Consider the following 26055-nt stretch of genomic DNA (forward strand, 5'->3'; position numbering starts at 1 on the left):
CATGGCTCTGTGTGAGTAAGAGATGCGTGCTTTCAAATCTTCAAGCGTCCTGGCAGTAGGTTTCTTCTGAGGCAGAGAGCTTCCTGCTGGGGCACGGAGCCTGGTGGCTTAGGGACTGGTGAAGGGCCAGTAGGCGGTTCAACAGAGCATGGATAGATATTCAAGGCCTCCTTTCACTCCCCGTTCCTGTACTGGCAACGGGAGGTGGTGGCCGATGGTGGGAGGCTGCGGTGCGATGGTGGGAGGAGAAGCGATGGCACGTCCTTGCGGACTGAAACGCTAAGTTGTTTGTTTGTTTGTTTTTTCCCCTCTGCTGTGTTCGGTAGCGAGCGATAAGAAGTCAACCCTCCCGGTGTCCTCCCATCTGAGGATGGAACGGAAACGAGAACAGCGAGCTCGGGAGCTTGGTCGAAGCGAGGCGAGAACCGTCCGGCTGGGAGCGGAGCAGCCATAGCTGAAAGGGAGATAAGTGTCGGGTCTGGAAATATCTCGGCTTAAGGCCCACTCGGGTCTAGGAAGGGAAGTCACGTTTGCTTAGACAGCGAGTCCGAGCGGAGGTTCCCGAGGTGCTTCCTCAGTAGTGGGAGAAACAGGGCTTCCGTTTGTCAGGGGTGCTGGTTTCTCTGGTACACGGTGTCCTTCTCAGCAGACGCTTGGCTCGAGGAGGAAGACGCAAGGTGGTAAGGTTTCTGACTGCCTCTCATGTGTTTCTCTCTTGTTGCTCTCTAGTATTGGCCAATACGTTCTGTCTGTCTGTTTCTGTCTGTGTCTTTGTCCTTGCTCTGCTTTTGCCGTGTCCTTGTACAGCACACTTGCAGGCATTCCAGGTGAGCATCTCCAAGGGTTAAGGGCTCAGGAGCCAACGGGAATTCTGCAGGTACGCCAGTCGCGCAAGGGAGAGCGGTGGTGCCTCATGGCTGACTGACTCATTGTTCTTGTAGAGGGCCCGATACATAGGCGAGAGGGGGGGAAAGGGCTAAAGGATAGAATTCCCACAGCCACAGACCTTAGTGAGTGAGAGCTAACGCTGGGCTTTTTCGGCCACCCTTGCAGAGGAATCAGTGCGGGGCCGTGGGCTGAGAAGATACCGTTCGAGATGGACTTGAGCTGCCTGGACGTGATTCTCGGAACACGTGAAGGGTCCTCAGCGTTCGGCCTTCCCACGGCTCTGTGTGAGTAAGAGGTGCGTGCTTTGAAATCTTCAAGCGTCCTGGCAGTATGTTTCTTCTGAGGCAGAGAGCTTCCTGCTGGGCCACGGAGCCTGGTGGCTTGGGGACTGGTGAAGGGGCAGTAGGCGGTTCAACAGAGGGTGGATAGAGATTCAAGGCCTCCGTTCTCTCCGCGTTCCTGGAGTGGCAGCAGGAGGGGGTGGCCGACGGTGGGAGGCTGCGGTGCGATGGTGGGAGGAGAAGCAATGCCGCGTCCTTGCGGACTGAAACGCTAAGTTGTTTGTTTGTTTGTTTTTTCCCCTCTGCTCTGTTGGGTAGCGAGCGATAAGAAGTCAACCCTCCCGATGTCCTCCCGTCTGGGGATGGAACGTAAACGAGAACAGCGAGCTCGGGAGCTTGGTCGAAGCGAGGCGAGAACGGTCCGGCTGGGAGCGGAGCAGCCATCGCTGACCGGGAGATAAGTGTCGGGTCTGGAAATCTCTCGGCTTACGGCCCACTCGAGTCTAGGAAGGGAAGTCACGTTTGCTTAGACAGCGAGTCCGAGCGGAGGTTCCCGAGGTGCTTCCTTGGTAGTGGGAGAAACAGGGCTCCAGTGTGTCGGGGTGCTGGTTTCTCTGGAACACGGTGTCCTTCTCAGCATACGCTTGGCTCGAGGAGGAAGACGCAAGGTGGTAAGGTTTCTGGCTGCCTCTCTTGTTGCTCTCTCGTATTGGCCAATACGTCCTGTCTGTCTGTTTCTGTCTGTGTCTTTGTCCTTGCTCTGCTTCTGCCGTGTCCTTGTACAGCACACTTGCAGGCATTCCACGGAGCATTTCCAAGGGTTAAGGGCTCAGGAGACAACGGGAGTTCTGCAGGTACGCCAATCGCGCAAGGGAGAGCGGTGGTGCGTCATGGCTGACTGATTCAGTGTTCTTGTAGAGGACCCGATACATAGGCGAGAGGGGGGGAAAGGACTAAAGGATCGCATTCCCACAGCCACAGACCTTAGTGAGTGAGAGCTAACGCTGGGCTTTTTTGGCCACCCTTGCAGAGGAATCAGTGCGGGGCCGTCCGAGAAGATACCGTCCGAGATGGACTTGAGCTGCCTGGATGTGATTCTCGGAACACGTGAAGGGGCCTCAGCGTTCGGCCTTCCCACGGCTCTGTGTGAGTAAGAGGTGCGTGCTTTGAAATCTTCAAGCGTCCTGGCAGTATGTTTCTTCTGAGGCAGAGAGCTTCCTGCTGGGGCACGGAGCCTGGTGGCTTGGGGACTGGTGAAGGGGCAGTAGGCGGTTCAACAGAGCGTGGATAGAGATTCAAGGCCTCCGTTCTGTCCGCGTTCCTGGAGTGGCAGCAGGAGGGGGTGGCCGATGGTGGGAGGAGAAGCGATGCCGCGTCCTTGCGGACTGAAACGCTAAGTTGTTTGTTTGTTTTTTCCCCTCTGCTGTGTTCGGTAGCGAGCGATAAGAAGTCAACCTTCCCGGTGTCTTCCCGTCTGGGGATGGAACGAAAACGAGAACAGCGAACTCGGGAGCTTGGTCGAAGCGAGGCGAGAACCGTCCGGTTGAGAGCGGAGCAGCCACGCTGACAGGGAGATAAGTGTCGGGTCTGGAAGTCTCTCGGCTTACGGCCCACTCGGGTCTAGGAAAGGAAGTCACGTTTGCTTAGACAGCGAGTCCGAGCGGAGGTTCCCGAGGTGCTTCCTTGGTAGCTCCCGTTTGTCAGGGCTTTCGTTTGTCACGGGTGCTAGTTTCTCTGGAACACGGTGTCCTCCTTTGCAGACGCTTGGCTCGAGGAGGAAGACGCAAGGTGGTAAGGTTTCTGGCTGCCTCTCTTGTTTCTCTCTTGTTGCTCTCTCGTATTGGCCAGTACGTCCTGTCTGTCTGTTTCTATCTGTGTCTTTGTCCTTGCTCTGCTTCTGCCGTGTCCTTGTACAGCACACTTGCAGGCATTCCAGGGAGCATCTCCAAGGGTTAAGGGCTCAGGAGCCAACGGGAATTCTGCAGGTACGCCAGTCGCGCAAGGGAGAGCGGTGGTGCGTCATGGCTGACTGACTCGGTGTTCTTGTAGAGGACTCGATACATAGGCGAGAGGGGGGGAAAGGGCTAAAGGATGGAATTCCCACAGCCACAGACCTTAGTGAGTGGGAGCTAACGCTGGGCTTTTTCGGCCACCCTTGCAGAGGAATCAGTGCGGGGCCGTGGGCGGAGAAGAAACCGTCCGAGATGGACTTGAGCTGCCTGGGCGTGATTCTCGGAACACGTGAAGGGTCCTCAGCGTTCGGCCTTCCCATGGCTCTGTGTGAGTAAGAGGTGCGTGCTTTGAAATCTTCAAGCGTCCTGGCAGTATGTTTCTTCTGAGGCAGAGAGCTTCCTGCTGGGGCACGGAGCCTGGTGGCTTGGGGATTGGTGAAGGGGCAGTAGGCGGTTCAACAGAGCGTGGATAGAGATTCAAGGCCTCCTTTCACTCCCCGTTCCTGTAGTGGCAACGGGAGGTGGTGTCCGATGGTGGGAGGCTGCGGTGCGATGGTGGGAGGAGAAGCGATGCCGCGTCCTTGCGGACTGAAACGCTAAGTTGTTTGTTTGTTTTTTCCCCTCTGCTGTGTTCGGTAGCGAGCGATAAGAAGTCAACCCTCCCGATGTCCTCCCGTCTGGGGATGGAACATAAATGAGAACAGCGAGCTCGGGAGCTTGGTCGAAGCGAGGCGAGAACCGTCCGGCTGGGAGCGGAGTAGCCATCGCTGACAGGGAGATAAGTGTCGGGTCTGGAAATCTCTCGGTTTACGGCCCACTCGGGTCGAGGAAGGGAAGTCCCGTTTGCTTAGACAGCGAGTCCGAGCGGAGGTTCCCGAGGTGCTTCCTTGGTAGTGGGAGAAACAGGGCTCCCGTTTGTCAGGGCTGCTGGTTTCTCTGGAATACGGTGTCCTCCTTTGCAGACGCTTGGCTCGAGGAGGAAGACGCAAGGTGGTAAGGTTTCTGGCTGCCTCTCTTGTTTCTCTCTTGTTGCTCTCTCGTATTGGCCAGTACGTCCTGTCTGTCTGTTTCTATCTGTGTCTTTGTCCTTGCTCTGCTTCTGCCGTGTCCTTGTACAGCACACTTGCAGGCATTCCAGGGAGCATCTCCAAGGGTTAAGGGCTCAGGAGGCAACGGGAATTCTGCAGGTACGCCAGTCGCGCAAGGGAGAGCGGTGGTGCGTCATGGCTGACTGACTCGGTGTTCTTGTAGAGGACTCGATACATAGGCGAGAGGGGGGGAAAGGGCTAAAGGATGGAATTCCCACAGCCACAGACCTTAGTGAGTGGGAGCTAACGCTGGGCTTTTTCGGCCACCCTTGCAGAGGAATCAGTGCGGGGCCGTGGGCTGAGAAGATACCGTCCGAGATGGACTTGAGCTGCCTGGGCGTGATTCTCGGAACACGTGAAGGGTCCTCAGCGTTCGGCCTTCCCATGGCTCTGTGTGAGTAAGAGGTGCGTGCTTTGAAATCTTCAAGCGTCCTGGCAGTATGTTTCTTCTGAGGCAGAGAGCTTCCTGCTGGGGCACGGAGCCTGGTGGCTTGGGGATTGGTGAAGGGGCAGTAGGCGGTTCAACAGAGCGTGGATAGAGATTCAAGGCCTCCTTTCACTCCCCGTTCCTGTAGTGGCAACGGGAGGTGGTGTCCGATGGTGGGAGGCTGCGGTGCGATGGTGGGAGGAGAAGCGATGCCGCGTCCTTGCGGACTGAAACGCTAAGTTGTTTGTTTGTTTTTTCCCCTCTGCTGTGTTCGGTAGCGAGCGATAAGAAGTCAACCCTCCCGATGTCCTCCCGTCTGGGGATGGAACATAAATGAGAACAGCGAGCTCGGGAGCTTGGTCGAAGCGAGGCGAGAACCGTCCGGCTGGGAGCGGAGTAGCCATCGCTGACAGGGAGATAAGTGTCGGGTCTGGAAATCTCTCGGTTTACGGCCCACTCGGGTCGAGGAAGGGAAGTCCCGTTTGCTTAGACAGCGAGTCCGAGCGGAGGTTCCCGAGGTGCTTCCTTGGTAGTGGGAGAAACAGGGCTCCCGTTTGTCAGGGCTGCTGGTTTCTCTGGAATACGGTGTCCTCCTTTGCAGACGCTTGGCTCGAGGAGGAAGACGCAAGGTGGTAAGGTTTCTGGCTGCCTCTCTTGTTTCTCTCTTGTTGCTCTCTCGTATTGGCCAGTACGTCCTGTCTGTCTGTTTCTATCTGTGTCTTTGTCCTTGCTCTGCTTCTGCCGTGTCCTTGTACAGCACACTTGCAGGCATTCCAGGGAGCATCTCCAAGGGTTAAGGGCTCAGGAGGCAACGGGAATTCTGCAGGTACGCCAGTCGCGCAAGGGAGAGCGGTGGTGCGTCATGGCTGACTGACTCGGTGTTCTTGTAGAGGACTCGATACATAGGCGAGAGGGGGGGAAAGGGCTAAAGGATGGAATTCCCACAGCCACAGACCTTAGTGAGTGGGAGCTAACGCTGGGCTTTTTCGGCCACCCTTGCAGAGGAATCAGTGCGGGGCCGTGGGCTGAGAAGATACCGTCCGAGATGGACTTGAGCTGCCTGGGCGTGATTCTCGGAACACGTGAAGGGTCCTCAGCGTTCGGCCTTCCCATGGCTCTGTGTGAGTAAGAGGTGCGTGCTTTGAAATCTTCAAGCGTCCTGGCAGTATGTTTCTTCTGAGGCAGAGAGCTTCCTGCTGGGGCACGGAGCCTGGTGGCTTGGGGATTGGTGAAGGGGCAGTAGGCGGTTCAACAGAGCGTGGATAGAGATTCAAGGCCTCCTTTCACTCCCCGTTCCTGTAGTGGCAACGGGAGGTGGTGTCCGATGGTGGGAGGCTGCGGTGCGATGGTGGGAGGAGAAGCGATGCCGCGTCCTTGCGGACTGAAACGCTAAGTTGTTTGTTTGTTTTTTCCCCTCTGCTGTGTTCGGTAGCGAGCGATAAGAAGTCAACCCTCCCGATGTCCTCCCGTCTGGGGATGGAACATAAATGAGAACAGCGAGCTCGGGAGCTTGGTCGAAGCGAGGCGAGAACCGTCCGGCTGGGAGCGGAGTAGCCATCGCTGACAGGGAGATAAGTGTCGGGTCTGGAAATCTCTCGGTTTACGGCCCACTCGGGTCGAGGAAGGGAAGTCCCGTTTGCTTAGACAGCGAGTCCGAGCGGAGGTTCCCGAGGTGCTTCCTTGGTAGTGGGAGAAACAGGGCTCCCGTTTGTCAGGGCTGCTGGTTTCTCTGGAATACGGTGTCCTCCTTTGCAGACGCTTGGCTCGAGGAGGAAGACGCAAGGTGGTAAGGTTTCTGACTGCCTCTTATGTGTTTCTCTCTTGTTGCTCTCTAGTATTGGCCAATACGTCCTGTCTGTCTGTTTCTGTCTGTGTCTTTGTCCTTGCTCTGCTTCTGCCGTGTCCTTGTACAGCACACTTGCAGGCATTCCAGGTGAGCATCTCCAAGGGTTAAGGGCTCAGGAGCCAACGGGAATTCTGCAGGCACGCCAGTCGCGCAAGGGAGAGCGGTGGTGCGTCCTGGCTGACTGACTCAGTGTTCTTGTAGAGGTCCCGATACATAGGCGAGAGGGGGGGAAAGGGCTAAAGGATAGAATTTCCACAGCCACAGACCTTAGTGAGTGAGAGCTAATGCTGGGCTTTTTCGGCCACCCTTGCAGAGGAATCAGTGCGGGGCCGTGGGCTGAGAAGATACAGTCCGAGATGGACTTGAGCTGCCTGGACGTGATTCTCGGAACACGTGAAGGGTCCTCAGCGTTCGGCCTTCCCACGGCTCTGTGTGAGTAAGAGTGCGTGCTTTGAAATCTTCAAGCGTCCTGGCAGTATGTTTCTTCTGAGGCAGAGAGCTTCCTGCTGGGGCACGGAGCCTGGTGGCTTGGGGACTGGTGAAAGGGCAGTAGGCGGTTCAACAGAGGGTGGATAGAGATTCAAGGCCTCCGTTCTCTCCGCGTTCCTGGAGTGGCAGCGGGAGGGGGTGGCCGACGGTGGGAGGCTGCGGTGCGATGGTGGGAGGAGAAGCGATGTCGTGTCCTTGCGGACGGAAAAGCTAAGTTGTTTGTTTGTTTTTTCCCCTCTGCTCTGCTGGGTAGCGAGCGATAAGAAGTCAACCCTCCCGATGTCCTCCCGTCTGGGGATGGAACGGAAACGAGAACAGCGAGCTCGGGAGCTTGGTCGAAGCGAGGCGAGAACGGTCCGGCTGGGAGCGGAGCAGCCATCGCTGACCGGGAGATAAGTGTCGGGTCTGGAAATCTCTCGGCTTACGGCCCACTCGAGTCTAGGAAGGGAAGTCACGTTTGCTTAGACAGCGAGTCCGAGCGGAGGTTCCCGAGGTGCTTCCTCGGTAGTGGGAGAAACAGGGCTCCAGTGTGTCAGGGGTGCTGGTTTCTCTGGAACACGGTGTCCTTCTCAGCAGACGCTTGGCTCGAGGAGGAAGACGCAAGGTGGTAAGGTTTCTGACTGCCTCTCATGTGTTTCTCTCTTGTTGCTCTCTAGTATTGGCCAATACGTTCTGTCTGTCTGTTTCTGTCTGTGTCTTTGTCCTTGCTCTGCTTTTGCCGTGTCCTTGTACAGCACACTTGCAGGCATTCCAGGTGAGCATCTCCAAGGGTTAAGGGCTCAGGAGCCAACGGGAATTCTGCAGGTACGCCAGTCGCGCAAGGGAGAGCGGTGGTGCCTTATGGCTGACTGACTCATTGTTCTTGTAGAGGGCCCAATACATAGGCGAGAGGGGGGGAAAGGGCTAAAGGATAGAATTCCCACAGCCACAGACCTTAGTGAGTGAGAGCTAACGCTGGGCTTTTTCGGCCACCCTTGCAGAGGAATCAGTGCGGGGCCGTGGGCTGAGAAGATACCGTTCGAGATGGACTTGAGCTGCCTGGACGTGATTCTCGGAACACGTGAAGGGTCCTCAGCGTTCGGCCTTCCCACGGCTCTGTGTGAGTAAGAGGTGCGTGCTTTGAAATCTTCAAGCGTCCTGGCAGTATGTTTCTTCTGAGGCAGAGAGCTTCCTGCTGGGCCACGGAGCCTGGTGGCTTGGGGACTGGTGAAGGGTCAGTAGGCGGTTCAACAGAGGGTGGATAGAGATTCAAGGCCTCCGTTCTCTCCGCGTTCCTGGAGTGGCAGCGGGAGGGGGTGGCCGACGGTGGGAGGCTGCGGTGCGATGGTGGGAGGAGAAGCAATGCCGCGTCCTTGCGGACTGAAACGCTAAGTTGTTTGTTTGTTTTTTCCCCTCTGCTCTGTTGGGTAGCGAGCGATAAGAAGTCAACCCTCCCGATGTCCTCCCGTCTGGGGATGGAACGTAAACGAGAACAGCGAGCTCGGGAGCTTGGTCGAAGCGAGGCGAGAACGGTCCGGCTGGGAGCGGAGCAGCCATCGCTGACCGGGAGATAAGTGTCGGGTCTGGAAATCTCTCGGCTTACGGCCCACTCGAGTCTAGGAAGGGAAGTCACGTTTGCTTAGACAGCGAGTCCGAGCGGAGGTTCCCGAGGTGCTTCCTTGGTAGTGGGAGAAACAGGGCTCCAGTGTGTCGGGGTGCTGGTTTCTCTGGAACACGGTGTCCTTTTCAGCATACGCTTGGCTCGAGGAGGAAGACGCAAGGTGGTAAGGTTTCTGGCTGCCTCTCTTGTTGCTCTCTTGTATTGGCCAATACGTCCTGTCTGTCTGTTTCTGTCTGTGTCTTTGTCCTTGCTCTGCTTCTGCCGTGTCCTTGTACAGCACACTTGCAGGCATTCCAGGTGAGCATCTCCAAGGGTTAAGGGCTCAGGAGCCAACGGGAATTCTGCAGGTACGCCAGTCGCGCAAGGGAGAGCGGTGGTGCGTCCTGGCTGACTGACTCAGTATTGTTGTAATGGACCCGATACAGAGGGGTGGTGGCGGGGGGGGCGGGGTCTAAAGCAGTGGTCTCCAACCTTTTTACACCCAAGATCACTTTTGAATGACAGACCAAGCCAAGATTTACTGCCCTGCCCCTTCCTTGAAGCCCCGCTCTCTCTATTCTCCTCCTCTCCATCACTTGCTGTCCCCAATCCTTATACTGCTACTTTTCTTTAAAAAAAACAATTCTTCTGTAGAATGAGGTTTTTCCAACATTTGGCCTGTCTAGACTGGACCAAATGTCAGAAAAAAAACCCCTTCTTTTGGAAGCCACCTTATTCCTTGGGGAAAGAGGAATATAGGGGTGACCGAAAGAGCCTGATTGCTCTTCCACTAAAAAAGCGGAAGAACAAACGCAACCCTTGATGCAGAAGAGTTTTTCTGAGATATCTCCAGAATCCTGAAAATCTCCTGCAGTCTAGCCGGACCCCCGCTGGGTTGAGACAGGATGTGTAGTCTCTGCGGTGGGAATGAGGGATTTGGGTGTGGGAAGGGGTGAGAGGTGCAAGCTCTGGGAGGAAATCTGGATGGAGGAGGAGGTGGAGAAGGGGACACTGGCTCGGGGAGGGGGCTCCAGGCTGGGCGGTGTTGGGATACTAAGCAAGTCACAGGCTTGTGGATGTGAGAATGCAGGAATTTGGGTTGGGGTATGTGAAGGGCTCAGGGCAGGGGGTTCCAGTGTTTTGATAGGCTCAGATCTAGGGTCTGGTGAAGGGGGAGTGCAGGAGTGGTTGTGGCCAGATGGGGGCTAGGCCCCAAATGGGGGTTTGTTGGCCAAGCTCCATTTTTAAATAAAATACTATGTTAAGCACAAAAAGTTTCTGCATTGTCTTTATTTATGAGAGTGGCAGGGAACCTGCCTTGAGTCAGGGGTCACTGACGCATAGAAAAGTCCTTTGGGAGCAGGGGACACAATACTGGGGAGGGGTGCTAGTGGGTTCTGGGACAGGGAACAGGGTGCCAGTGGGGGCAGGGGAGAGGGGGCAGGGTGCCAGGACAGGTTTCTGCATCAGGGGACAGGGTGCTGGGGGGGGACGACAGGTTTCTGTAGTGGGGAAGGCAGGGGGACAGGTTTCTGCAGTAGGAGACAGGGTGCCAGAGGGAACCGGTTCCTGCAGGGGGGTGCAGGGTGCCGTGGGACAAGTTTCTGCAGAGTGGGGAAGGGTTATACAGCGGGGTGGGGGGGGCAAGGGAGAGGGAACGGGGCCAGGAGGGCGGGGGACAGGTTTGGGGCAGAGGAGAGGAAACAAGGTTGGGGGCAGGCAGTTCCCTACACAAGCCAAGGAGGGAAGCCTCCGACCCGCGCTCCCTCCGGACTGACCACAGGGCAGCCAGGCTGGAGTGAAGAGAAGCGGCTGCCCGGAGAGCTGGTCATGGCGCTCAGCCAGGGTGCACCAAGCTCCACGTGGGCAGGCGCAGAGGAGAAGCCGCCGATCAGCTGGAGCGCGGGGCAGCGTCTTTCTGCTGAAAGCCACAGTCAGCTGGCTGGGGTGTTTCAGCCCTCCAGACCTCCCAGCTCCCACCATTCCTTGCAGCTACACACCTGTGTTGTTGCTCGGTGAGTAGCTGCTCCTCAAATGAGGAAATCGAATGTAAATGTACTGCGCACGCACGCAGTTCAGAGAGGGCTGAAGAGCTACTCTTAGAGCCTCAACATCTACCGGTAGATCGTGATCTATTGGTTGGTGACCATGGGGCTAAAGGCTAGAATTCCCGCAGCCACAGACCTTACTGAGCGAGAGCTCACGCTGCGCTTTTTCTGCCGCCGTTGCAGAGGAATCAGTGCGGGGCCGTGGGCGGAGAAGAAACCGCCCGAGATGGACTTGAGCTGCCCGGACGTGATTCTCGGGACCCGTGAAGGGTCCTCAGCGTTCGGCCTTGCCATGGCTCTGTGTGAGTAAGAGATGCGTGCTTTCAAATCTTCAAGCGTCCTGGCAGTAGGTTTCTTCTGAGGCAGAGAGCTTCCTGCTGGGGCACGGAGCCTGGTGGCTTAGGGACTGGTGAAGGGCCAGTAGGCGGTTCAACAGAGCGTGGATAGATATTCAAGGCCTCCTTTCACTCCCCGTTCCTGTACTGGCAACGGGAGGTGGTGGCCGATGGTGGGAGGCTGCGGTGCGATGGTGGGAGGAGAAGCGATGGCACGTCCTTGCGGACTGAAACGCTAAGTTGTTTGTTTGTTTGTTTTTTCCCCTCTGCTGTGTTCGGTAGCGAGCGATAAGAAGTCAACCCTCCCGGTGTCCTCCCATCTGAGGATGGAACGGAAACGAGAACAGCGAGCTCGGGAGCTTGGTCGAAGCGAGGCGAGAACCGTCCGGCTGGGAGCGGAGCAGCCATAGCTGAAAGGGAGATAAGTGTCGGGTCTGGAAATATCTCGGCTTAAGGCCCACTCGGGTCTAGGAAGGGAAGTCACGTTTGCTTAGACAGCGAGTCCGAGCGGAGGTTCCCGAGGTGCTTCCTCAGTAGTGGGAGAAACAGGGCTTCCGTTTGTCAGGGGTGCTGGTTTCTCTGGTACACGGTGTCCTTCTCAGCAGACGCTTGGCTCGAGGAGGAAGACGCAAGGTGGTAAGGTTTCTGACTGCCTCTCATGTGTTTCTCTCTTGTTGCTCTCTAGTATTGGCCAATACGTTCTGTCTGTCTGTTTCTGTCTGTGTCTTTGTCCTTGCTCTGCTTTTGCCGTGTCCTTGTACAGCACACTTGCAGGCATTCCAGGTGAGCATCTCCAAGGGTTAAGGGCTCAGGAGCCAACGGGAATTCTGCAGGTACGCCAGTCGCGCAAGGGAGAGCGGTGGTGCCTCATGGCTGACTGACTCATTGTTCTTGTAGAGGGCCCGATACATAGGCGAGAGGGGGGGAAAGGGCTAAAGGATAGAATTCCCACAGCCACAGACCTTAGTGAGTGAGAGCTAACGCTGGGCTTTTTCGGCCACCCTTGCAGAGGAATCAGTGCGGGGCCGTGGGCTGAGAAGATACCGTTCGAGATGGACTTGAGCTGCCTGGACGTGATTCTCGGAACACGTGAAGGGTCCTCAGCGTTCGGCCTTCCCACGGCTCTGTGTGAGTAAGAGGTGCGTGCTTTGAAATCTTCAAGCGTCCTGGCAGTATGTTTCTTCTGAGGCAGAGAGCTTCCTGCTGGGCCACGGAGCCTGGTGGCTTGGGGACTGGTGAAGGGGCAGTAGGCGGTTCAACAGAGGGTGGATAGAGATTCAAGGCCTCCGTTCTCTCCGCGTTCCTGGAGTGGCAGCAGGAGGGGGTGGCCGACGGTGGGAGGCTGCGGTGCGATGGTGGGAGGAGAAGCAATGCCGCGTCCTTGCGGACTGAAACGCTAAGTTGTTTGTTTGTTTGTTTTTTCCCCTCTGCTCTGTTGGGTAGCGAGCGATAAGAAGTCAACCCTCCCGATGTCCTCCCGTCTGGGGATGGAACGTAAACGAGAACAGCGAGCTCGGGAGCTTGGTCGAAGCGAGGCGAGAACGGTCCGGCTGGGAGCGGAGCAGCCATCGCTGACCGGGAGATAAGTGTCGGGTCTGGAAATCTCTCGGCTTACGGCCCACTCGAGTCTAGGAAGGGAAGTCACGTTTGCTTAGACAGCGAGTCCGAGCGGAGGTTCCCGAGGTGCTTCCTTGGTAGTGGGAGAAACAGGGCTCCAGTGTGTCGGGGTGCTGGATTCTCTGGAACACGGTGTCCTTCTCAGCATACGCTTGGCTCGAGGAGGAAGACGCAAGGTGGTAAGGTTTCTGGCTGCCTCTCTTGTTGCTCTCTCGTATTGGCCAATACGTCCTGTCTGTCTGTTTCTGTCTGTGTCTTTGTCCTTGCTCTGCTTCTGCCGTGTCCTTGTACAGCACACTTGCAGGCATTCCACGGAGCATTTCCAAGGGTTAAGGGCTCAGGAGACAACGGGAGTTCTGCAGGTACGCCAATCGCGCAAGGGAGAGCGGTGGTGCGTCATGGCTGACTGATTCAGTGTTCTTGTAGAGGACCCGATACATAGGCGAGAGGGGGGGAAAGGACTAAAGGATCGCATTCCCACAGCCACAGACCTTAGTGAGTGAGAGCTAACGCTGGGCTTTTTTGGCCACCCTTGCAGAGGAATCAGTGCGGGGCCGTCCGAGAAGATACCGTCCGAGATGGACTTGAGCTGCCTGGATGTGATTCTCGGAACACGTGAAGGGGCCTCAGCGTTCGGCCTTCCCACGGCTCTGTGTGAGTAAGAGGTGCGTGCTTTGAAATCTTCAAGCGTCCTGGCAGTATGTTTCTTCTGAGGCAGAGAGCTTCCTGCTGGGGCACGGAGCCTGGTGGCTTGGGGACTGGTGAAGGGGCAGTAGGCGGTTCAACAGAGCGTGGATAGAGATTCAAGGCCTCCGTTCTGTCCGCGTTCCTGGAGTGGCAGCAGGAGGGGGTGGCCGATGGTGGGAGGAGAAGCGATGCCGCGTCCTTGCGGACTGAAACGCTAAGTTGTTTGTTTGTTTTTTCCCCTCTGCTGTGTTCGGTAGCGAGCGATAAGAAGTCAACCTTCCCGGTGTCTTCCCGTCTGGGGATGGAACGAAAACGAGAACAGCGAACTCGGGAGCTTGGTCGAAGCGAGGCGAGAACCGTCCGGTTGAGAGCGGAGCAGCCACGCTGACAGGGAGATAAGTGTCGGGTCTGGAAGTCTCTCGGCTTACGGCCCACTCGGGTCTAGGAAAGGAAGTCACGTTTGCTTAGACAGCGAGTCCGAGCGGAGGTTCCCGAGGTGCTTCCTTGGTAGCTCCCGTTTGTCAGGGCTTTCGTTTGTCACGGGTGCTAGTTTCTCTGGAACACGGTGTCCTCCTTTGCAGACGCTTGGCTCGAGGAGGAAGACGCAAGGTGGTAAGGTTTCTGGCTGCCTCTCTTGTTTCTCTCTTGTTGCTCTCTCGTATTGGCCAATACGTCCTGTCTGTCTGTTTCTATCTGTGTCTTTGTCCTTGCTCTGCTTCTGCCGTGTCCTTGTACAGCACACTTGCAGGCATTCCAGGGAGCATCTCCAAGGGTTAAGGGCTCAGGAGCCAACGGGAATTCTGCAGGTACGCCAGTCGCGCAAGGGAGAGCGGTGGTGCGTCATGGCTGACTGACTCGGTGTTCTTGTAGAGGACTCGATACATAGGCGAGAGGGGGGGAAAGGGCTAAAGGATGGAATTCCCACAGCCACAGACCTTAGTGAGTGGGAGCTAACGCTGGGCTTTTTCGGCCACCCTTGCAGAGGAATCAGTGCGGGGCCGTGGGCGGAGAAGAAACCGTCCGAGATGGACTTGAGCTGCCTGGGCGTGATTCTCGGAACACGTGAAGGGTCCTCAGCGTTCGGCCTTCCCATGGCTCTGTGTGAGTAAGAGGTGCGTGCTTTGAAATCTTCAAGCGTCCTGGCAGTATGTTTCTTCTGAGGCAGAGAGCTTCCTGCTGGGGCACGGAGCCTGGTGGCTTGGGGATTGGTGAAGGGGCAGTAGGCGGTTCAACAGAGCGTGGATAGAGATTCAAGGCCTCCTTTCACTCCCCGTTCCTGTAGTGGCAACGGGAGGTGGTGTCCGATGGTGGGAGGCTGCGGTGCGATGGTGGGAGGAGAAGCGATGCCGCGTCCTTGCGGACTGAAACGCTAAGTTGTTTGTTTGTTTTTTCCCCTCTGCTGTGTTCGGTAGCGAGCGATAAGAAGTCAACCCTCCCGATGTCCTCCCGTCTGGGGATGGAACATAAATGAGAACAGCGAGCTCGGGAGCTTGGTCGAAGCGAGGCGAGAACCGTCCGGCTGGGAGCGGAGTAGCCATCGCTGACAGGGAGATAAGTGTCGGGTCTGGAAATCTCTCGGTTTACGGCCCACTCGGGTCGAGGAAGGGAAGTCCCGTTTGCTTAGACAGCGAGTCCGAGCGGAGGTTCCCGAGGTGCTTCCTTGGTAGTGGGAGAAACAGGGCTCCCGTTTGTCAGGGCTGCTGGTTTCTCTGGAATACGGTGTCCTCCTTTGCAGACGCTTGGCTCGAGGAGGAAGACGCAAGGTGGTAAGGTTTCTGGCTGCCTCTCTTGTTTCTCTCTTGTTGCTCTCTCGTATTGGCCAGTACGTCCTGTCTGTCTGTTTCTATCTGTGTCTTTGTCCTTGCTCTGCTTCTGCCGTGTCCTTGTACAGCACACTTGCAGGCATTCCAGGGAGCATCTCCAAGGGTTAAGGGCTCAGGAGGCAACGGGAATTCTGCAGGTACGCCAGTCGCGCAAGGGAGAGCGGTGGTGCGTCATGGCTGACTGACTCGGTGTTCTTGTAGAGGACTCGATACATAGGCGAGAGGGGGGGAAAGGGCTAAAGGATGGAATTCCCACAGCCACAGACCTTAGTGAGTGGGAGCTAACGCTGGGCTTTTTCGGCCACCCTTGCAGAGGAATCAGTGCGGGGCCGTGGGCTGAGAAGATACCGTCCGAGATGGACTTGAGCTGCCTGGGCGTGATTCTCGGAACACGTGAAGGGTCCTCAGCGTTCGGCCTTCCCATGGCTCTGTGTGAGTAAGAGGTGCGTGCTTTGAAATCTTCAAGCGTCCTGGCAGTATGTTTCTTCTGAGGCAGAGAGCTTCCTGCTGGGGCACGGAGCCTGGTGGCTTGGGGATTGGTGAAGGGGCAGTAGGCGGTTCAACAGAGCGTGGATAGAGATTCAAGGCCTCCTTTCACTCCCCGTTCCTGTAGTGGCAACGGGAGGTGGTGTCCGATGGTGGGAGGCTGCGGTGCGATGGTGGGAGGAGAAGCGATGCCGCGTCCTTGCGGACTGAAACGCTAAGTTGTTTGTTTGTTTTTTCCCCTCTGCTGTGTTCGGTAGCGAGCGATAAGAAGTCAACCCTCCCGATGTCCTCCCGTCTGGGGATGGAACATAAATGAGAACAGCGAGCTCGGGAGCTTGGTCGAAGCGAGGCGAGAACCGTCCGGCTGGGAGCGGAGTAGCCATCGCTGACAGGGAGATAAGTGTCGGGTCTGGAAATCTCTCGGTTTACGGCCCACTCGGGTCGAGGAAGGGAAGTCCCGTTTGCTTAGACAGCGAGTCCGAGCGGAGGTTCCCGAGGTGCTTCCTTGGTAGTGGGAGAAACAGGGCTCCCGTTTGTCAGGGCTGCTGGTTTCTCTGGAATACGGTGTCCTCCTTTGCAGACGCTTGGCTCGAGGAGGAAGACGCAAGGTGGTAAGGTTTCTGACTGCCTCTTATGTGTTTCTCTCTTGTTGCTCTCTAGTATTGGCCAATACGTCCTGTCTGTCTGTTTCTGTCTGTGTCTTTGTCCTTGCTCTGCTTCTGCCGTGTCCTTGTACAGCACACTTGCAGGCATTCCAGGTGAGCATCTCCAAGGGTTAAGGGCTCAGGAGCCAACGGGAATTCTGCAGGCACGCCAGTCGCGCAAGGGAGAGCGGTGGTGCGTCCTGGCTGACTGACTCAGTGTTCTTGTAGAGGTCCCGATACATAGGCGAGAGGGGGGGAAAGGGCTAAAGGATAGAATTTCCACAGCCACAGACCTTAGTGAGTGAGAGCTAATGCTGGGCTTTTTCGGCCACCCTTGCAGAGGAATCAGTGCGGGGCCGTGGGCTGAGAAGATACAGTCCGAGATGGACTTGAGCTGCCTGGACGTGATTCTCGGAACACGTGAAGGGTCCTCAGCGTTCGGCCTTCCCACGGCTCTGTGTGAGTAAGAGTGCGTGCTTTGAAATCTTCAAGCGTCCTGGCAGTATGTTTCTTCTGAGGCAGAGAGCTTCCTGCTGGGGCACGGAGCCTGGTGGCTTGGGGACTGGTGAAAGGGCAGTAGGCGGTTCAACAGAGGGTGGATAGAGATTCAAGGCCTCCGTTCTCTCCGCGTTCCTGGAGTGGCAGCGGGAGGGGGTGGCCGACGGTGGGAGGCTGCGGTGCGATGGTGGGAGGAGAAGCGATGTCGTGTCCTTGCGGACGGAAAAGCTAAGTTGTTTGTTTGTTTTTTCCCCTCTGCTCTGCTGGGTAGCGAGCGATAAGAAGTCAACCCTCCCGATGTCCTCCCGTCTGGGGATGGAACGGAAACGAGAACAGCGAGCTCGGGAGCTTGGTCGAAGCGAGGCGAGAACGGTCCGGCTGGGAGCGGAGCAGCCATCGCTGACCGGGAGATAAGTGTCGGGTCTGGAAATCTCTCGGCTTACGGCCCACTCGAGTCTAGGAAGGGAAGTCACGTTTGCTTAGACAGCGAGTCCGAGCGGAGGTTCCCGAGGTGCTTCCTCGGTAGTGGGAGAAACAGGGCTCCAGTGTGTCAGGGGTGCTGGTTTCTCTGGAACACGGTGTCCTTCTCAGCAGACGCTTGGCTCGAGGAGGAAGACGCAAGGTGGTAAGGTTTCTGACTGCCTCTCATGTGTTTCTCTCTTGTTGCTCTCTAGTATTGGCCAATACGTTCTGTCTGTCTGTTTCTGTCTGTGTCTTTGTCCTTGCTCTGCTTTTGCCGTGTCCTTGTACAGCACACTTGCAGGCATTCCAGGTGAGCATCTCCAAGGGTTAAGGGCTCAGGAGCCAACGGGAATTCTGCAGGTACGCCAGTCGCGCAAGGGAGAGCGGTGGTGCCTTATGGCTGACTGACTCATTGTTCTTGTAGAGGGCCCAATACATAGGCGAGAGGGGGGGAAAGGGCTAAAGGATAGAATTCCCACAGCCACAGACCTTAGTGAGTGAGAGCTAACGCTGGGCTTTTTCGGCCACCCTTGCAGAGGAATCAGTGCGGGGCCGTGGGCTGAGAAGATACCGTTCGAGATGGACTTGAGCTGCCTGGACGTGATTCTCGGAACACGTGAAGGGTCCTCAGCGTTCGGCCTTCCCACGGCTCTGTGTGAGTAAGAGGTGCGTGCTTTGAAATCTTCAAGCGTCCTGGCAGTATGTTTCTTCTGAGGCAGAGAGCTTCCTGCTGGGCCACGGAGCCTGGTGGCTTGGGGACTGGTGAAGGGTCAGTAGGCGGTTCAACAGAGGGTGGATAGAGATTCAAGGCCTCCGTTCTCTCCGCGTTCCTGGAGTGGCAGCGGGAGGGGGTGGCCGACGGTGGGAGGCTGCGGTGCGATGGTGGGAGGAGAAGCAATGCCGCGTCCTTGCGGACTGAAACGCTAAGTTGTTTGTTTGTTTTTTCCCCTCTGCTCTGTTGGGTAGCGAGCGATAAGAAGTCAACCCTCCCGATGTCCTCCCGTCTGGGGATGGAACGTAAACGAGAACAGCGAGCTCGGGAGCTTGGTCGAAGCGAGGCGAGAACGGTCCGGCTGGGAGCGGAGCAGCCATCGCTGACCGGGAGATAAGTGTCGGGTCTGGAAATCTCTCGGCTTACGGCCCACTCGAGTCTAGGAAGGGAAGTCACGTTTGCTTAGACAGCGAGTCCGAGCGGAGGTTCCCGAGGTGCTTCCTTGGTAGTGGGAGAAACAGGGCTCCAGTGTGTCGGGGTGCTGGTTTCTCTGGAACACGGTGTCCTTTTCAGCATACGCTTGGCTCGAGGAGGAAGACGCAAGGTGGTAAGGTTTCTGGCTGCCTCTCTTGTTGCTCTCTCGTATTGGCCAATACGTCCTGTCTGTCTGTTTCTGTCTGTGTCTTTGTCCTTGCTCTGCTTCTGCCGTGTCCTTGTACAGCACACTTGCAGGCATTCCAGGTGAGCATCTCCAAGGGTTAAGGGCTCAGGAGCCAACGGGAATTCTGCAGGTACGCCAGTCGCGCAAGGGAGAGCGGTGGTGCGTCCTGGCTGACTGACTCGGTGTTCTTGTAGACGACCCGATACATAGGCGAGAGGGGGGGAAAGGGCTAAAGGATAGAATTCCCACAGCCACAGACCTTAATGAGTGAGAGCTAACGCTGGGCTTTTTCGGCCACCCTTGCAGAGGAATCAATGCGGGGCCGTGGGCTGAGAAGATACCGTCCGAGATGGACTTGAGCTGCCTGGACCTGATTCTCGGAACACGTGAAGGGTCCTCAGCGTTCGGCCTTCCCATGGTTCTGTGTGAGTAAGAGGTGCGTGCTTTGAAATCTTCAAGCGTCCTGGCAGTATGTTTCTTTTGAGGCAGAGAGCTTCCTGCTGGGGCACGGAGCCTGGTGGCTTGGGGACTGGTGAAGGGGCAGTAGGCGGTTCAACAGAGCGTGGATAGAGATTCAAGGCCTCCGTTCTGTCCGCGTTCCTGGAGTGGCAGCGGGAGGGGGTGGCCGATGGTGGGAGGAGAAGCGATGCCGCGTCCTTGCGGACTGAAACGCTAAGTTGTTTGTTTGTTTTTTCCCCTCTGCTGTGTTCGGTAGCGAGCGATAAGAAGTCAACCCTCCCGATGTCCTCCCGTCTGGGGATGGAACATAAATGAGAACAGCGAGCTCGGGAGCTTGGTCGAAGCGAGGCGAGAACCGTCCGGCTGGGAGCGGAGTAGCCATCGCTGACAGGGAGATAAGTGTCGGGTCTGGAAATCTCTCGGCTTACGGCCCACTCGGGTCTAGGAAGGGAAGTCACGTTTGCTTAGACAGCGCGTCCAAACGTAGGTTCCACTCCCGCAGTACATTCCAACTTCCCGCGCACACAACCTGCACCCCCACCAGTGCTCTTCCCTAGCCCATACCCCCTATTCCTGGTGTCTCTCGGTTTCCCTTCTTCTCTCCACAGACTCAGAGCAACCTGCACCCCCAGAGCATCCCTCCATTCATGTTTCCATCAGCCCCTCTTTTTCCTCCCTAGGACACTCCCCATCCCACACTCTATCCCTATCCCTACCTTTCCCCCATCTATAGGACCCTTAACCCCCGTTTCTGCCCTTCCTAACCCACAGTCCCTCCCCCCACACTCCCATCCCGCCTGCCATGTGACCCCCATCACTACCTTCCCCCCAGCCCTCCTTCCGCATGTAAGGACTCCCTCAACCACTCTCCTCTTCCTTCTAAACAACCCCCCATCCCAAGCCATCCCACACTCCAGACCCTTCCAGTCCATCCTCCCATCCATTGGGTCCCAGCCCCCTTCTCTTCCTTTCTACACCCACATCACATGGCAACCTGCACTCCTAATGCTGCCCTTCCTCCATCCATGCCTACACCCATACACGGTATGCGTGCTTTATTTTGTTTTGATAAATGACAGCAATGTCTCAACTGTAAAACCTAGATTTTAATAAAACAAATGTAGTTTGTGTAATTTCTAACAGCAGGAGGGGAGCGGGGGAAGTTGTGCGTATGTTACTCCTCATTGAGGGGATGGGCAAACGTATGAGCTTGCATTGTAGTGATTTCTCTCCCGCGTCAGATATTATTTTGGGTGTACTTTCCGGAGGGGAACTGCAATTGAGTGCTGGACGATTTCCTAGCTAAGCCTTACCGTAGAGAGCTGTTTGCAGATTCTGTTTTTCTACACTTGGTGCGTCCCAACCTGCGTGGGCTCCCAGAGGCCAGAGAGCCTAAGTCAGCAAAACAGGGAGAGGCAGGCAAGGCTAGTGGAGCAAGTAGTCTCAGTGAAATCCCAGCAATTCCGGTGGCATCCCAGAAGGAGGACCAAACCCATCAGAAGCTGGGCCTTTGAGAAAAGGTCTCTCCATGTACTGGGTAAGCTTGGAGGCCTCTCAAGGCGTACCTGCTCCCGGCAGTGCACTTACTCCGTTACAGAAATGCTAACAGTGACAGTCGGTGAATGGGATATTAGCGTATAGTCGTGTATACGATTAATTGATAAGCCTGGGCTTATCCGTTAATCCTGACAACTACACACGCTTCCCTCCCCCTTGTTGTCTCTAATAGAGAGTCAGCAAGGGCTGGGGGCAGGTGAGAGCCTGTGCGCGTGGGGAGCTGGCTTTTAAGTCATCGCCCCAGAAGCACCAGATCCCGTGGAGCTACGTGCTCCGTATCCATCGGTGCACTTCTGATACTGATAAGAACATAAGAATGGCTATACTGGGTCAGACCAAAAGGCCATCTAGCCCAGTAGCCTGTCTGCCAACAGTGGCCAGTGCCAGGTGCCCCAGAGGGGGTGGACCGAAGACAATAATCAAGCAATTTGTCTCCTGCCATCCATCTCCAGTCTTTGACAAACAGAGGCCAGGGGCACCATTTCTTCCTTCCCGCAGGCTAATAGTCTTTTATGGACGTAACCTCCATGAATTTATCTAGTTTTTTTTAAAACTCTGTTATAGTCCTAGCCTTCACAGCATCCTCTGGCAAGGAGTTCCACAGGTTGACTGTGCGCTGTGTGAAGAACTTTCTTTCATTAGGTTTAAGCCTGCTACCCATTAATTTCATTTGGTGTCCTCTAGTTCTTATATTATGGGAACAAGTAAAGAACTTTTCTATATTCACCTTCTCCACACCACTCATGATTTTATAGCCCTCTGTCATATCCCCCTCAGTCTCCTCTTTTCTAAGCTGAAAAGTCCTAGTCTCTTTAGCCTATCTTCATATAGGACCTGTTCCAAACCCCTAATCATTGTAGTTGCCCTTTTCTGAACCCTTTCCAAAGCCAAAATATCTTTTTTGAGGTGAGGAGACCACATCTGTACACAGTACTGAAGATATGGCGTACCATAGTTTTATACTTCCCCTTCTCCTCCTTCCCCTGGCTTCCCCCTTCCAGCTCCCTCCTCCCAGGTTTCCACCTCCCCTCTCCCACCCTCTCTCCCCAGTCTCCCCAGAGGTTAATCCCCACCCCTCAGTTTTCAAAAATAGAAACTCTCTTTATTTAACAACACACGTGTCATTTATTTTTTACATCAGGAAGGGTAAGTGGAAGGAGGTTAGGGAGGAATGGGGCATGAGCCCCCGATGGGGAGGACTGGGGTGGCTCTGCGGGCTCCTCGGGGTGGAAGCTCTCCTGCAGGGCCTCCTGGATCCTGACAGCCTCCCAATTGATCCCCTTGGATGGCAGCCTGCGGCAAGTGCAGCCGGGCTGATGGCCAAGTGCTTTGATGTGCCTCCAAGACAGGACTGCTTTGCTGTCCCTCATCGAGGTAGACAAGCAAGTGGGGAACCCTGAGAACTGTCTGTCCGGGGTGGGGGTCGGGTTCCTTTAAGCACAACCCTCGGCTAGCAGCTCCACACTCTTAAGTCCTAATCTGATGCCGTGCAGGCATTGGTTGTGGCCAGCCTTAACTTTGGTTCAGGGTCCACTCAATGTGGATATGCTATTTCGAATTAGCAAAATGCTAATTCAAATTAGTTTTTAGGTCTAGATGCACTAATTTGAATTAGCTTAGTTCGAATTAACTAATTTGAATTAAGTTAGTTCCAATTAGTGCTGCAGTGTAGACATGCCCTAAGGGTGTGTCTACACTGTACCATTTTTCTGGAATAAGGGACATTATTCTGGCAGAACAACAGTAGCATCCACACAGCAATTGCGTTATTTCAAAAGAAAATTGAAACAATGGAGGGCTTATTCCTCAGGGAATGAGGTGTACCCGTGTCGGAAAAACGCCTCTTCTGAAAAAGCTTTTTCAGCAGCGGGTGAGCGAGTGAACGCTCCACTGCTGCTATGTCAAAATAGCACCTCATTCTAAAGTTAGTCCTTTCCAGTGCATCCTGGGGCGCTAAATTGAGATAGAGCGTCCACACTACCGGGAAGCCTCAAAATTAGTCTGAGATAAGCTCCCCTAATGTAGATGTGCTATTTCCAAAATCAGCTTTTACAGAAGATATCTTCCAGAATAGCTTTCTCCGAACGAAACTTGCGGTGAAGACATAAGCCTGCAGTGTAAACATACCCTAAGGGTATTTCAAAAATCACTTAGTGATTTCAAACTAAAGCTCCACACTGATTGGATGCAGAATTGCATTTAAGGCCACTCAGAACCACTTCAGGCAGGGCTTCGGGTCAGCAATTACTTCTAGGAGCTGCTGCTTGAGGCTATCTGAGACCCTTTCACCTGGCAGGGCAGGCTTGTGGGCCCATCCCACCCACCCTGGGAGCGGCCAAACAGCCAACATAGACCCCCCCAGGGATGGAGCTGGCTCCCACATTAGGAAGGCAGGAGAAGGTACCCACTGAAGGCAGGGAGACAGAGTGGGATCTCCAGTGAACTCAGGGATAGGGCAGGGATTTGTCTGGGGAGCACAGAATGGTGGGCTTGATCCCACCCCCCTCTGCCCACACCATCTGCCTCAGGGATGGGCCTAGGTCCTGTGTTAGAGAAGCGGGATAAGGGACCCTCTGAAGGTAGCAAAGTGACCGCGCCCCCGGTACAGCCATTTCTCAGGTGCTTCTCCTTTCCCTGGAGGGACAGCAAAGCCTTTGCTCTGACTGCTCCGGTTGTCCTTGCGGACACCTCAGCTTGCCAGTCGTGGAGCTAGAGCTGCCTCTGGGCACTCAATGGCCCTTAGCTATCGTGCTGCAGTTTCTACAGGCTGCCCTCCTGGCCATGCAGGAACGCAACCACCAGCTGATTGGCTGGGAGCGCAGCTCTTCCAGCTGCACCATGCTGTGCACCGCTGCTTCTTGCGCTGGAGACTAGATCTGACGGGTGCTCCAGAATTTGTGCACGAGGAAGGAGACCTTCCTGGAGCTGTGTTCCTGGCTCTCCCCTGCCCTCACACGACGGGACACACGCATGCGACCCACATTCCCCTCTGGAGAAGAGGGTCACCATTGCCGTGTGGAAGGTCACCATGCCAGACAGCTACCGATGTGTCGGGAATCAGTTTGGTGTGGAAAAGTCGACCGTCAGGGCCCACGTCGTGCAGGCGTGGCGCTCTCCAGCTAAGGTCCCAGAAGAGGGGTGTGAAGTGCTGGAATGGGGAATCCTAGGGAAAGGGTGGTTGGGGGTGGTGGAGAAGCCCCTTTCCCAGGCAATTTTTCAGTCCCACCCTCACAGAGCCCTGCCAGGGATAGGCTACGTAGGGGGTGGCTCCTGATATGTGTGGGCAGGGAAGGGGTGGGCTGGGGGACCTGCACGGGGCTCAGGCACCCCAGTGATTCTCTGTTTGTTGGTCTCCCGCTACAGGTGGTGTGGTGTGATGGTGTGTCGGGGAGCCCCCGACCCTGGGCCCCCATCCCCAGCCAGATGTGTCTCTCGGCCAGCCAGTAGAGTAAAAGGGTTTATTTCTTCTCAGCGACACAACATCTCTCCTATGCTATGCTAACACAGGAGCGAGGGCAGACAGCCTTAGTCCTCTCGTGGGGAAGGGGCTTCACCCCCTTTCTTAGTCTCGGCTGGGCTAGGTGGAGTGAGGATGTTTTAGACCAACTCAACTTCCAGGCCCTACCCCCCAGCCTGATGGGTGACCCTACCTCTTTTCTTTTGTCTCACCCTCTGGGAACAGCCTTATCTGCTCAGGCTGAGACTTAGGTGTCTGGGGCTAATACATGTGAGGAGTGACTCATTGGGAATCACACACAGCAACACAGCCAGGAGGGAACACCGGGTTACAAAGTAGACAGCACTCGCACTATGTCACATGCGGGCCATCGACACCATCCAGCTGCTCAGGGTCATCCACCTCAGCAACACGGAACCGTGTGGTGGTGATATTATTGACGGCACCCACATCCCTGCCCAAGCACCGACTACGCCGACTACCAGGCATCTATGTATATAAACCACGAGGTTACTTCTCCATGGTCCCACAGGCCCTCTCAACCACCGTGGGCAGTTTATTGACATTTTCTTAGGCTGGTTGAGGAAGGCACGTGACGCTTGCATCTTCTGCGACTCCAGAGTCTTCCAGAAGCTGGAGGCAGGCAGTTCATATCCCCCACCCTTATGATGAGGTCAGGGAATATACATGCAACTGTGCATTGTGGGGGATGTGACCTACATTCTGTTGCCCTGGCTCACGAAGCTTTACACCGGACACCTTGACCCTAGCAAGGAATGCTTCAATTCCCGGCTTGGCCGGGCCCGCCCTGTAGTGGAGGGTGCCTTTTCGTGTCTCAAGGTGAGGTAGGTATAGCTCCATATATTTATTTATATTAACTAAATATATGGAGCTATACATATCTCATAGACCTGGAAGGGACCTTGAGAGGTCATTGAATGCACTCCCCTGTCCTTGTGGCAGGACCAAGTACCATCCCTGACAGATTTGCCCCAAATCCCATCCTTAAGGATTGAATTCACAACCCTGGGTTTAGCAGATCAATGCTCAAACCACTGAGCTATTCCTCCCCCCATAGGTTGAAATGTCTTGTCACCCGGCTGGATGTTGGGGAATGAAACCCCCAAGTAGTGGCCAGTGTTCTGTGCTCTACAATATTTGTGATCCGAAGGGGGAGGTGTTCCTCCTGGGTGGGGTGTGGGGGAGCAAAGGCAGGCCAGGTCAGCAGGCTCTTTGAACAGCTGTGCACAGCTGCCATCCAGCAGGCTCATCAGGTGGGGGTGCACATCTGGGAGCCCCTGAGGGAAAGTTTCTCACAAGGACACCAGTGACACGCTCCCCAGGATCTCCCCACTAGGGGCCTGTGCCTTGCCCCTCTTTGCCTTTCCTCTCTTAATCCTCCCCCTCCTCCCCTGCAGAGACAATAAAACTGACATTGTTTTTTGGAAACAAAGTGGGTGTGTTTTTTATTTGGGGTCAAAGTAGCTGGAGAGGGGCTGGGGAAAGAATCTGGGCGAGGAAAGTGGGTGGAGGGAGAACCTTTGAGGGTGAAGGAGGGGTAAAGAGAGTCTCAGAGTTCTACAGAGTACTTAAGATACTCAAGATACACAATTTGAGCTATACAAATTATTTCATCTCCATGCTATTTCAAAATGGCTTATTTCATCATTTGGTGCTGTCTACGTGATGCCAAATTTCAAAATAAGGTGCTCTAAGAAAACGTCCCTTTCGCCTCATAGAATGATATTTACAGGGACTTTGGAATAATGAATCCAAAAAAACCAAGTTTGCTGTGAAGATGAGGGGTTGATATTTTGGGATTCTTGGGTATGTGGAAATAGCATTGCAGTGTAGCTGTAATGTTTGGCTATGTTCACACTGGGGAATTAAGGTATTTTGGGGGTTATTTCAAATAAAGTATTTGAAAATATTTTTCAAAATAGTGTGTTCCCACACCAGGGAAGCATCAAAATTTGTGAGAGGTAGGCTCCCTTAGTAAGGACATGCTACATAGCATATTCTAAAAGTCAATGTAGTGTAGACATACTTTAACAAGTAT

General features: G+C 55.3%; 1 long non-coding RNA gene across 4 annotated transcripts; it reads left to right on the forward strand.

Annotated features, from left to right (window-relative positions):
* The first annotated feature begins 176 nt into the window (after positions 1-176).
* Positions 177-25450, forward strand: LOC142823511 (uncharacterized). Of its 4 annotated transcripts, XR_012898713.1 has the most exons (12): positions 177-1183; positions 1488-2326; positions 2606-3460; positions 3761-4614; positions 4915-5757; positions 13495-14349; positions 14650-15503; positions 15804-16649; positions 16960-17816; positions 18117-18959; positions 19239-20519; positions 23903-25450. It is a non-coding gene; the product is annotated as an uncharacterized LOC142823511 (long non-coding RNA). The 4 variants fall into 4 exon arrangements; XR_012898712.1 differs by having other exon boundaries at positions 19239-25450; XR_012898714.1 differs by lacking the exons at positions 177-1183; positions 1488-2326; positions 2606-3460; positions 3761-4614; positions 4915-5757 and adding exons at positions 10796-12072; positions 12377-13215 and having other exon boundaries at positions 19239-25450.
* The last annotated feature ends 605 nt before the right edge of the window (positions 25451-26055 follow it).

This window comes from Pelodiscus sinensis, unplaced genomic scaffold (genome assembly GCF_049634645.1).
Source record: "Pelodiscus sinensis isolate JC-2024 unplaced genomic scaffold, ASM4963464v1 ctg65, whole genome shotgun sequence".
NCBI lineage: Eukaryota > Metazoa > Chordata > Testudines > Trionychidae > Pelodiscus > Pelodiscus sinensis.